Source organism: Hyperoodon ampullatus, assembly GCF_949752795.1.
Source record: "Hyperoodon ampullatus genome assembly, chromosome: 8".
NCBI classification, from domain to species: domain Eukaryota; kingdom Metazoa; phylum Chordata; class Mammalia; order Artiodactyla; family Ziphiidae; genus Hyperoodon; species Hyperoodon ampullatus.
Window position 1 is genome coordinate 34,529,917 of NC_136921.1, and position 13,000 is coordinate 34,542,916.

The window sequence follows — 13,000 nt, forward strand, 5'->3', positions numbered from 1 at the left end:
TGACAGTACATATCAAGACCTAGAAAAACGTTCTTGTCTTTGATCAGGAATCTCACTCCTGTGTATTTTCATAAGGAAATAATTTAAAAGAAGAAACAAGCTTTTTGTACAAAGTTATTTATTACAACATTATCATTAATAATAAAAAATTAGAAACAGCCAAACAATGGGAAATTTATGATGCATTAATTTGACATTTAGAATTATGGTTGAAAAGATAAATCAGCATGGAAAATATGATATGGAAAATATGATATAATGACAAGTAAAAATAGTAAACTATAGAATTGTGTATTAAAACTGTAAAAGCTGGAAGAGAAAACAGAAAAAGGAAATAACATGCTAGATAAAGAGGTTTATGTGTTCAAACTTTTTCTTAAAACCCCAGTGTGGTTGTATCATTGAAAAGAAAACTGATTAAAAAAAAAAAGTTATATTCTGAGGAAGGCTTATGCCGGCTGCACAGCTATTGCTGGGTGCTCTGAAGACCATATTGAGTAGTTTTCAGAATGAGAAGTCTCCAGACTGACCTCATATTAGATTAGGCTACTTTTTATTTTAGATACTGTAAGCAATTTTTAATTATGAAACATATATTTCATTGCAGAAAATTTGGAAAACACAAGCATGAAGAAGAACCCTCCTTGCCAATCAACATATAATTATTAGAATGACTAAAAAGACTGACTATATCAAGAGTTGACACAGATGCAGGGGAACTGGGATTCATTCACTGCTGGTTAGAATGTAAAATGGTACAACCACTTAGGAAAATAGCTTGACAATTTCTTAAAAAATTAAATATTGGATGTACCATAGCATTCAACCATTATTCTCCTAGGTGTTTTACACAAGAGGAATGAAAGCATATGTCCATAAAAGGACGTATACGCAAATGGTCATAGTAGCTTTATTTGCAATAGTCAAAAACTTGAAACAGCTGAAATGCCCATCCACAGGTGAATGGATAAACAGGCTAGTATATACATACAACGCAATACTATTCAGTAGTAAGTAGAAATGAAGCATTGTTAAACTCAACAACATGGATGAATCTCAAAAGAATTATGGGGAGTAAAAGCAACCAGACAAAGAAACGTTATACATGGTATGCTTCCATTTATATAAAATTCTGGAAACTGCAAACCAGTCTATAGTGACAGAAAGCAGATCGGTGTTTGTCTGGAAATGATAGAGACTGGAGTTGGGGGAGGCATGAGGAAACGTTTGGGAAAGATGAAATTAAAAAAAAATTTATTTATTTGGCTGCACCAGGTCTTAGCTGCAGCACGAGGGATCTTCAATCTTTGTTGCGGCATGTGGGACCTTTTAGTTGTGGCATGCAGGATCTTTAGTTGCAGCATGTGAACTCTTAGTTGCGGCATGGAAGTCTTAGCTGTGGCATGTGGGATTTAGTTGCCTGACCAGGGATCGAACCCAGGCCCCCTGCATTGGGAGTGCTGTTTCTTAGACACTGGACCAACAGGGAAGTCCCCTGAAATGTTTTATCTTGATTGTGGTGATAGTTTCATGGGTGTCGACATATACAGTATCAGAACTTACCTAGTAGATTTTAAAAGTTCTCATCACAAGAAAAAAAATTGTAACTATGTGTGCTGATTGACATTAACTAAGCTTATTGTGGTAACCATTTTGCAATATAAAGTCACCATGTTGTACACCTTAAACTAATACAACGTTATATATCAATTAATCTCAAGAAATCTAGAACCTCCCCCTACAAACCATAACAATATTTAATGTTTCAATAGAAGAAAATTGTTGGTTGAATAATTTTATATTCTACCAAATAATTATACCTAATTCAAATCTAAGGAAAAGTGAAGTTGATTGCATTAAAATCTTTACAGAAAAAGTAATATTTAACACTTAAAGAAAACTTATCTAATTGTACAATTTAAATAGGTGTAATTTATTATAAGGCAATTATCTCTTGATAAAGCTGCTTAAAAAACTTAAAGATATATTAATACAAATAAAGTGTCTAAAACAGTGCTGGCACCTGTTAAAAACAAGAACCAAAAACAAACAAACAAAAAACCCCTGACTCATGATCCCTCTACTCATATACAACTACAATAAAATACTTTGGTGTGTATACTTTCATGCATATATAATAAATATATAGAGTTGATAAAATAATGTATATATAATTTTAATCTATTTTTATGTTATTAGAATTTCCCATATCATTAAATATTCTTAAAAATGATTTTAATAGGGCTTCCCTGGTGGCACAGTGGTTGAGAGTCCGCCTGCCGATGCAGGGGACACAGGTTCGTGCCCCGGTCCAGGAGGATCCCGCGTGCTGCGGAGCGGCTGGGCCTGTGTGCCATGGCCGCGGAGCCTTCGCGTCCGGAGCCTGTGCTCCGCAACGGGAGAGGCCACGACAGTGAGAGGCCCGCGTACTGCAAAAAAAAAAAAAATGATTTTAATAACAGCATAGCATTTCATCATATGGATATACCATAATAGACTTAACCAAACATGTAACTTTTAAAATTCAGGTTGTTTTGAATTTTTTTTATAACTAAAATGAACTTTGCATAGCATATCCCTGAAAGGAATGTTTCTGATTATTAAAGGACTTACTCGTTGTCCACATCTATGATTACTGAAGAATGTACAGTCTTAAAGGCACAATGTCTGCTGCTGAATTGCTCCCCAGAAAATTTGTACCAATTTACACTCCAAGGAAATGGTCATTCATTCCTTTATTTATCACATGTTTATTAGATACCTACTACCTGATGGTCGTTGTGTTAGGTGCTGGGAATATAGTGGTGAGTAGGACGGATTCACACATTGGTCTCAGGAAGCTTAAATTTTAGTGGGGAAGATGGATATTAGCACAAAGCAAAACAAAGCAAAACGAAATAATTTTAAACAATGTTTTTTGAAAGGAAGACTCTTAATATTCAATCCTCACTTCTCTCTTTGAGCAGTAGATTCTTGCATGAATTAATTTATTTTTCCTCAAATTTGTTTAAAGGAATTATAACTTTAAAGAAAGATTTGAAAAGAAAAAATTTACCTGTCATCCCACCAGCATTATCCCCTTAATCCTAGTTTATCCATTTTTCAGTGTTCAGTGGTGTCCGCACCACCACCCAGAGGAACTTGGGTTCTCTTCTGCCATTCCCAAATGTTAAGGGTGGCATCTACTATCTCATACATCAACCTCCAGACTTTGGAGTAGGGACAGAATTGTTCATGTACACGGTGGTTGAGGGAACTGGAAAGGTTGATTGCGGTGGTACCCTGGAATTTGTTTTGTCTTGGATCATATGTAATAGTAATAGAGAGTGGGAGCTGATTTAAGTATTTTTGTGATTGAGAGGAATTCTGTGAGAGTTTCTTTCCCTAACTTGGCTGGCTTGGTAAAAGCTGTCTCATTGAACAAGTTTCACTGCGCTTCACCACTATTTTGAACTTTGGGACAGGGCACCATATGACCAGCAGAGGGCGCATTTGTATTGACCAAAAGATGGGGTTCTACAATTGGTGTGATTTCACCACTTTGATTAGAATTGAAATCCTGTCGCTGGGACGTGGACCATAGCAGGGTGTTTTGTTTTGTTTCTCTAGTAAAATAACCTTATATTTAGGAAGAATTGGAATAAACTAAGTCAGTACTTTGAATAATAACCTACAACTTTTAACTGCCTTAAAAAAATCTGTAAAATATTTTAGGAATGCAGAGTATAGAAAAATGACCGTATAATGATTACCCAGGAACTTACCACCTACCTTTGTGAAATCTTAACATTGTGCCATATTTGATTCACATTTTTTTTCTAAAGAAAACATTTAAGATATAGTCTAAGACTTTATTGTATCACATATAATCCTATTTCCCTCACTCTCTCCCCAGAGGTAAACATTCTCTTAAATTTGGTATTTATCAATTGACTGGGTTCAGAATATGCTATCCCCAAACATGGCACCTTGGCATACTGAGTATTTTAAGCTGAAGGAATTTGAGAAAGGGCAGTGTAGGTTATGAGACGGCTACTCATGTGAGAGGTAGGTTCTACTTGGAGGAAAGGGGTGCCCTTATCCCTGAAGACAGAGAGATTCTGAGAGGAACCCAAACAAACAGGCCTTACTCTGTTTCCCCCAGTTTATTACCCTTTGCGCTTACCTTTTGTACTATCACATTGTCCACTCTTTATCAAACCAAGTATAAAGATGCTCAGGCTTAACTACTTCCTTATGAATCCTCCTGCATCACATAAAGCTTACATTAAATACATTTGTGTGCTTTTCTCCTGTTATTTTGTCTTTGTCAGTTTAATTTTCCAGCCCAGGCAGGGCCTCTAAGAGAGTAGAAGAAACGTTTTTTCTCTCCTACACTGTCCTCATGTATATTTTTATATCTTTACCACATATAAAGCACTTCTAAACAACATATAATATTATTTTACATATTAAAACTTCGTACCAGTAATATCATTTATGTCACTTTTGCAACTTGCTTTATTTTGCTTAAAATCTTGTTTTTGAGATTAACCCCTGTTAATACAGATAGTTTCCATTCACTTATTTTAAGATCTTGTACCTTATTATACCGTCATATAAACTTACCACAATTTATTTATCAATTTTGCTATTGATGGCTTTTTTATTTCCAGTTTTTTGTGATTACAAACAATGCTGCAATGAACCTTCTTGAGTGAGTCACTGTTCATACATGAAAGAGTTTCTCTAAGGTATACCTGGGAATGGACTTGTTCAGTTGCAGGGTATATGCATCTTCAATTTATTGGGTATTTCCAAATTGCTCTGAGTTTCTAAAACTCCATATCCTCATTAATAATGAATGTGTACAGACAAAATTTTTTGCTAATCTTGTATATATGAAATATCTTTTTCTTTTAATTTGAATTTTCCTGATTAGCAAGTTTGACTAAGAAATAAATGGTCATTTATTTAGGTTTCCTCTTCTGTTAATTACCTATTAGTATCTTTCACCCATTTTTCATTTGGGTTGATTGTCTTTTTAAAAAATTAATCAATTAATTAATTAATTAATTTTTGGCTGTGTTGGGTCTTCGTTGCTGCACGTGGGCTTTCTCTAGCTGCGGCGAGCGGGGGCTACTCTTCGTTGCGGTGCACGGGCTTCTCATTGCAGTGGCTTCTCTTGTTGTGGAGCACAGGCTCTAGGTGTGTGGGCTTCAGTAGTTGTGGCACGTGGGCTCAGTAGTTGTGGCTTGCGGGCTTCTGAGCACAGGCTCAGTAGTTGTGGCACATGGGTTTAGTTGCTTCGTGTCATGTGGAATCTTCCCCAACTAGGGCTCGAACCCATGTCCCCTGCATGGGCAGGCAGACTCCCAACCACTGCACCACCAGGGAAGCCCGGGGTTGATTGTCTTTTGCCTTCTCTATTTGTAGCAGTTTTTGGTGCATTTGGGGTACTAATACTTTGTTGGTTATATGCACTACAGATGTTGTCTTCTAATCTGTATTTGTCTTTTAACTCTGTTTAACATATCAGAAACTTTAATTCTAGTATAGTTGGGTTTGTCAATAATTTTCTTTATGGTTTGTGTTTTGAATCATGGGTAAGAAATTTTTCTCAAATTCATAAAGATATTCTTGTATATTTTCTTCTAAAAGATTAAGAATTTTGCTTTTTCACATTTATATCCTGAATACATCCGTTATTTTGTGAGGTAAGGATTTAAAAATTGGATAACCAGTTATCTGAAAATTATATAGGGAATAATAGCTCATTCTCTCCCCACTGTTTTCTAATACCACTTTTGTCACATTTCATTTCTGTATATGGGTGCATTTATTTCTGGATTCTCCCTTCTGTCTGTCCCTAAGTCAATATCATAGCCTTAAAGTAATTTTTGATATGTGGCTGGGTAAACTCTTCCTCTTTGTTTTTCTTCAAAATTTTATTGGCAGGACTTCCCTGGTGGTCCAGTGGGTGGCCCCCCCAATGCAGGGGTCCTGGGTTCTATCCCTGGTCGGGGAACTAGATCCCACATGCAGGCTGAAATTAGGAGTTTGCATGCCGCAACTGAGAAGTCCACATGCTGCAACTAAGACCCGGTGCAGCCAAAATAAATAAATAAATAAACAACTAACTAACTAACTACTCCAGGGAGACCCATTCATTGGTGGGGACCCCACACTTTAAAAAAAAATTGTATTGGCTATTTTTGACACTTCTTTATGCATTTTGCGATCAACTTATCATGTTCCACCAAAGACCCTACTGGGGATTTAAAAAAATAGAGTTGCATTGAATTTATAGATTAATTTAGGGAGAACTGTCACCTTCAAATCTTTGAACATTATATATAGCACTATATAGAATGTTATATTTATTCAGGCCTACTTTTAGTTAATTTAATAAGATTTTATAATTTCTTCATGAACGTCTAACATCTTTTTAGATTTATTGATTTATTGCTTTTAAAATTTATTGATATATATATGTTTTAAAATTACATTTATTCTGCCTTCCTATATAATATGTACCACTAGATAACTAAATAGTAGAAGAGAAAAAAAATTTTTTTTGGTAGGAGTTTCCCAAGTAATTCATAACCTTTAATGAATGAATGGATCTGTAGCTGGTGGCATCGTGAAGAGACTGGCAAACATTACATCTCCTAATGGAAGAACACGGTGCCCTCCATGAAGTGGTCTTGTGAAAGCCAATCCTGAATCTGCTCAAGTCTCTAGATCCAAGTTCTAACTTACAGAAAATACAGAAGACAGAGAAACACGTTAAACTATACCTTGAAGATTCAATCAGCGAAATCTAGATTGTGGGAAACTCTACAGTAAAAGTCACCCAGTTTCCTAAAAATAAACTAAGTGAGGGGAAAGAAAATAGAAATGAGAAGACTCGATAAATTAAAGGACCCTTAAAAGCCATATGTTGGGACTACCCTGGTGGCGCAGTGGTTAAGAATCCGCCTGCCAATGCAGGGGACACCGGTTTGAGCCCTGGTCTGGGAAGATCCCACATGCCGCGGAGCAACTAAGCCCGTGCGTCATGACTACTGAGCCTGCACTCTTAGAGCCCGTCGCAATGAGAAGCCCACACACCGCAATGAAGAGTAGCCCCTGCTCGCCGCAACGAGAGAAAGCCCGGGCAGAGTAATGAATACCCAACACAGCCAAAAATAAATTAAAAAAAAAAAAAGCCATATCAACCGATTGCAAACAAACTCTAAAACAATTACAATAATTTTGAGACAATTAGAATGTTGAAAAAACTGATTGGATATTCAATTATATTAAAGAATTGTTCTAATTTTTAGGTACAATCGTGGTATTACAGTTATGTCAAGAGTCTTTTCTTGTCTTTTAAAGATATATACTCAAGTGTATATGGGTAAAATGATATGAGCCTGGAATTTGTTTCAAAATACATAGAAGGCAGGAAGGAATTGGGGATATAGGTGAACAACATTGGCCAGGAGATGGGTACGTGAAACTCATAGGTGCTGTTCTGTCCACCCTTGTGCATGTTTGGAGTTTTCCATAATAAGAATTATTTTTAAATTGCATTATAAATTGTACTTTATGTTTGCAAATACTATTTTTTTCCACAATTGATTTTTGTTATTGATGTATATTTAGTAATCTTGCTGAATTTTTTTGTTTGTCTTTTAATGGCTTGTCTTTTAACTGAACAGCCGGTGGATCGAGTTCTGCCAGTTGCTAAGTGAGAGACTTAACTAGCTGGAGTATCAGAACAACATCATCACTTTCTATAATCTTCTACAACAATTGGAACAGATGACAACTACTGCGGAAAACTGGTTGAAAACCCAACCCACTACCACATCAGAGCCAACAGCAATTAAAAGCCAGTTAGAAAATTGTACGGATGAAGTCAACCGGCTGTCAGTTCTTCAGCCTCAAATTGAGCGATTAAAAATTCAAAGCATAGCCCTGAAAGAGAAAGGACAAGGGCTAATGTTCCTGGATGCAGACTTTGTGGCCTTTGCAAATCATTTTAACCAAGTCTTTGCTGATATGCAGGCCAGAGAGAAAGAGCTACAGACAATTTTGGACACTTTGCCACCCATGCGCTATCAGGAGACCATGAGTACCATCCTCATGTGGATCCAGCAGTCAGAAACCAAACTCTCTGGTTACTGTCACTGAATATGAGATCATGGAGCAGAGACTCGGGGAGTTACAGGCTTTACAAAGCTCTCTACAAGAACAACAAAATGGCCTAAACTATCTCAGCACCACTGTGAAAGAGATGTCAAGGAAAGCGCCCTCTAATATTAGCAGGAAATATCAGTCACAATTTGAAGATATTGAGGGCCAATGGAAGAAACTCTGTGCCCAGCTGGTCGAACATTGCCAAAAGCTAGAGGAGCAAATGGCTAAACTCCAAAAACTTCAGAATCATAAAAACCCTGAAGAAATGGATAGCCGAAGTTGAGGGCCTATAGAAGCCCTCAGATTTTTCACATAGGTAATACTATTGTCTGAGAATAATGACAGTGTCATTTCCTCCTTTCTATCCTCTTCCTTTTCCTTTATTTTGCCTTCCCTACTGTACTGGTACAATGTTGAATAAGAAGCAATGATAGAGGGCGTCCTTATCCTAGTCCTGCCTCTAAAGAGACTGCTTCTGAAGTTCTACCATTAAAGTGTGATGTTTACTGCAGGTTTCGGTAGGTACTCTTTTTAAAAAATATTTATTTATTTATTTATTTTTGGCTGTGTTAGGTCTTCGTGGCTGTGCGCGGGCTTTCTCTAGTTGCGGCGAGCAGGGGCTACTCTTCGTTGCGCTGCACAGGCTTCTCATTGTGGTGGCTTCTCTTGTTGTGCAGCACAGGCTCTAGGCGCGGGGGCTTCAGTAGTTGTGGCGCGGGCCCTAGAGCGCAGGCTCGGTAGTTGTGGTGCATGGGCTTCGTTGCTCCGCGACATGTGGGATCTTCCCGGACCAGGGCTCAAACCCGTGTCCCCTGCATTGGCAGGCAGATTCTTAACCACTGCGCCACCAGGGAAGCCCCTTGGTAGGTACTCTTTATCAAAATCAGGAAGTCCTCTTCTATTCCTAGTTTGATAATTTTATTTTTTTTTATTTTATTTTTTTGTTTGGGGTAGGAGTTTATTAATTAATTAATTTATTTATTTATTTTTGCTGTGTTGGGTCTTTGTTTCTGTGCAAGGGCTTTCTCTAGTTGTGGCAAGCGGGGGCCACTCTTCATCGCGGTGCGCAGGCCTCTCACTATTGCGGCCTCTCTTGTTGCGGAGCACAGGCTCCAGACGCACAGGCTCAGTAGTTGTGGCTCACGGGCCTAGTTGCTCCGTGGCATGTGGGATCCCCCCAGACCAGGGCTCGAACCCGTGTCCCCTGCATTAGCAGGCAGATTCTCAACCACTGCGCCACCAGGGAAGCCCTAGTTTGATAATTTTAAATCATGAATGGGTGAATTTTATAAATTGATTTTTCCTTTTGCATGTATTGAGATGACCCTAAGTACAGAAACAGACTTTCAAATGTTAGACCATTTTTAATTCTGCGGTAAACTGAATTCAGTCATGGTATATAGATATGTATGTGTGTGTGTGTGTGTGTGTGTATAATGATTTGATTGGCTAATATTTCATTTAGGAGTTTTGCATCTTTGACCATAAGTGAGATTGGTCTATAAATTTTCTTCTTATGCTGTTCTTGTCTCTAGTTTCAACTGCTTTTTGGTTTTGATGAATCTAGGTCTCAAGTTAGAAATGAGCTTTACTTCCTGGAAGGTGAAGAGAATTTTCAGGATCAAGGGGCAACAGCTGTATTCTGGGATTCTGGGGTCTTTCCTGGGGTTTCCATCCTGGGCTGAGTGGAGTGAGCCAGAAACAGTCTTAAGGATGTGTCACTTCCCACTATAGAGGAGAACTTTGAAAATACTTTCCAGAAGGAGAAATAAAGGAGTAATACTAGAGGATGTAGGTCATCTAGGCCAGCGGTCCCCAACCTTTTTGGCACCAGGGATCGGTTTCGTGGAAGACAATTTTTCCACGGATTGGGGGCAGGGATGGTTTCGGGATGATTCAAGCACATTACATTTATTGTGCACTTTATTTCTATTATTATTACACTGTAATATATAATGAACTAATTATACAACTCACCATAATGCAGAATCAGTGGGAGCCCTGAGCTTGTTTTCACTTGCCACTCACTGATAGGGTTTTGATATGAGTCTGCAAGCAATTGATTTATTATGGTCACCGTGCAGTCAAACCTCTCTGCTAATGATAATCTGTATTTGCAGCCACTCGCCAGCGCTAGCTTCACTGCCTCAGCTCTGCCTCAGATCATCAGGCATTAGATTCTCATAAGGAGCGCACAACCTGGATCCCTCACATGCGCAGTTCACAGTAGGGTTTGCCCTCCTGTGAGAATCTAATGCCTCCACTGATCTGACAGGAGGAGGAGCTCAGGCGGTTATGCGAGCAATGGGGAGTGGCTGTAAATACAGATAAAGCTTCGCTCGCTCACCTGCCGCTCACCTCGTGCTGTGCCGCTCAGTTCCTAACAGGCCACGGACCGCTACTGGTCCGTGGCCCGGGGGTTGGGGACCCCTGATCTAGGCTGATAAGAACTAGCGGACTATGCTGAAGCCAGTACCAGGGCTCCAGATAGCAGAGCCTGGCAGTGTAGGGTGACTGTGCAGCCCTCACACAGAGAGGAAGTGAGGAGCCCCAACCCATGTTGTGAGGTGGCCCCTTGCAGTAGTGCCATCTTCCAGGCTGTGGATTCTGACGTAATGGCAATGCCTCAACTTCTGGGCACATATTTCTTGTCTCCCTATTTTCTCCCCAGCGTTAAGAGAAATTTTTGCATCACGGGCTGCTTCACTTCTTGGCACAGATTGGGCAGTCATTATACTTGCTCCTTTTTAAAAAAATATTTATTTATTTTATTTTTGACTGCGTTGGGTCTTTGTTGCGGCCTGTGGGATCTTTGGTGCGGCATGCGGGATCTTTCGTTGTGGCCTGCGGGCTCTTCATTGTGGTGTGCAGGCTTCTCTCTAGTTGTGGCATGCAGGCTCAGTAGTTGCAGCACTCGGGCTCTCTAGTTGTGGCTTGCGTGCTCAGTAGTTGTGCACGAGTGGGCTTAGTTGCTCATCAGCATGTGGGATCTTAGTTCCCCGACCAGGGATAGAACCCGTGTCCCCTGGAAGGTGGATTCTTAACCACTAGACCACCAGGGAAGTTCCCACTTGCTCCGTTTGGAGCTGTTTATTCCTGGAGTCAGGAACTGCCCCTGAGGAAATGCTTTCAAAACCAAACTAAATTGAACTAAACTAAACACCTACAGACACTGAGTTGAGAGAGACTTGGGTTACCTTGGTTTTAATAATTAGCCACGATTTTGCATAATTCTCCTGGCTTCTAGACCTCAGTTTCCTTTATCTACAATATAAAAGAACTTCTAGAGATTCTAAATAATCTCCAAGTTTCATGCTGGCTTTCAAAAAATGCTGCCATTATTTTGTGGTATTTCTTCAACCTTGTAACTATTTCCTAATCAGAAACACATGGATGGCTTTACAACTCTTAAAGAGCCAGGGCTTGGAATCATAGAAACCTGGGTTCATATCTCAGCTCCTTCACTTACTGGCTGTGTGACCTTGGGCTATTTACCTAACCTCTCTGAGCCTCATTTGCCTCATCCGTGAAATATGGATAATGTACTTTATCTCATAAGGTTGTGGTGAGGATAAAATAAAAGTACAAAAAATAAAGTACCTAGCAAAGTGTCTTTCTGCAGAGTAAGTGCCAAAAATTCCTTCCCTTTTCTCCACCCAGGTGACATGTGTGGAAAACTAGCCAAAAGATAAGCTTTATAAATTTAAAAGTTTAAATAGTTTGTCTGGCACTTCAGGGTGTTTCCCGTTTGCCTGCCTCCCACCTTCTCCCTAGAGACTAAGTTGGCCTGTTTGGCAGATTTTGAGGCTGTCTAGCTCTGTGAGTCTCCACCCAGGCCTGGGATCCGCAGGAGGTGCCAGCGGGTAGCGACATCACAAGCTACCGCAGAGAGGAGAAGAAAAGACTAACAGATGCGGCCCGGAGGGCCGACCCTTTGGGGCAAGCCGAGCCTGGAGTCCCGAGCTCGCTGCAAGGAGCTCCGTTTGCAAGGAGGTCAGAGGCGACAGGTGGAGACGGCCTCGCGCTGGCGGAGCGGCGGCGCCGGGCGGGCACCGGCGGGAGAGCGGGCGCCGCCGGCCCCTGGAGCCGCCGGTGGGGGGCGGGAGACGATGGAAGGCGCGCCCCGCCGCCGCCTGCTGGGACCTTTCGTCCTTTCCTCGCTCCCCCGATTTGCCACACTTTTTTTTTTTTTTCTTTTTGAAAAACCTGCCTGAAGGTTCTCTTCATTCCGATTTCTCCACTTTATATGTGTGTGAAGCATTTCTTCTCTATTTCCCCTTGACCTTTTTGCTTTCTCGCCCTTTACCTACCAGCACTCCAGCATCCGCAAACGCTTCTTTTGGTAACTGTTAACAGCCAGACTTGATCTCTACAGATGGAGTCTGGGAGGTCAGTCAGATCTGGAGCCTCGCCTCTGCCCAGCTCTGTGGCCAAGGACATGTTCCTTAACCTCACTGTGCCTCAGTGTTCTCATCTGGCAAATGGAGATAATAAGAGCTCCTTCTTTACAGGATTGTTATAAAAATTAAATGAAACAATTTATAGAAAATGCTTAGCCTGATGCCTGGCACACAGTGAGTGTGAACTGCTACCCCTGTCTTAATGGCTTCACTGCAAATGCACTCTGGGTTCACTAAACTCCTTCCATCATATCCAGCATCACCTCCTCCAGGGAGCCCTCCCTGACTTTTCCCCATCTCTCCCATGCTGGTCTGGATCAGTTGTCCTTCTTGTGTTCTCTGGGAGCACTAAACACATTGAATACAGAGATGGTTCTAACCATGCCTGCCCAGGTCTGGCTCCTCTATTAGAGTGGGAGCTTCATAAGGAGTGT

General features: G+C 40.3%; 1 protein-coding gene across 1 annotated transcript in view; it reads right to left on the reverse strand.

Annotated features, from left to right (window-relative positions):
- The window catches only part of KIAA2012, a gene marked incomplete at both ends in the record, with an annotated part of 121,225 nt that overhangs the window by 16,519 nt on the left and 91,706 nt on the right, over positions 1–13,000 (reverse strand).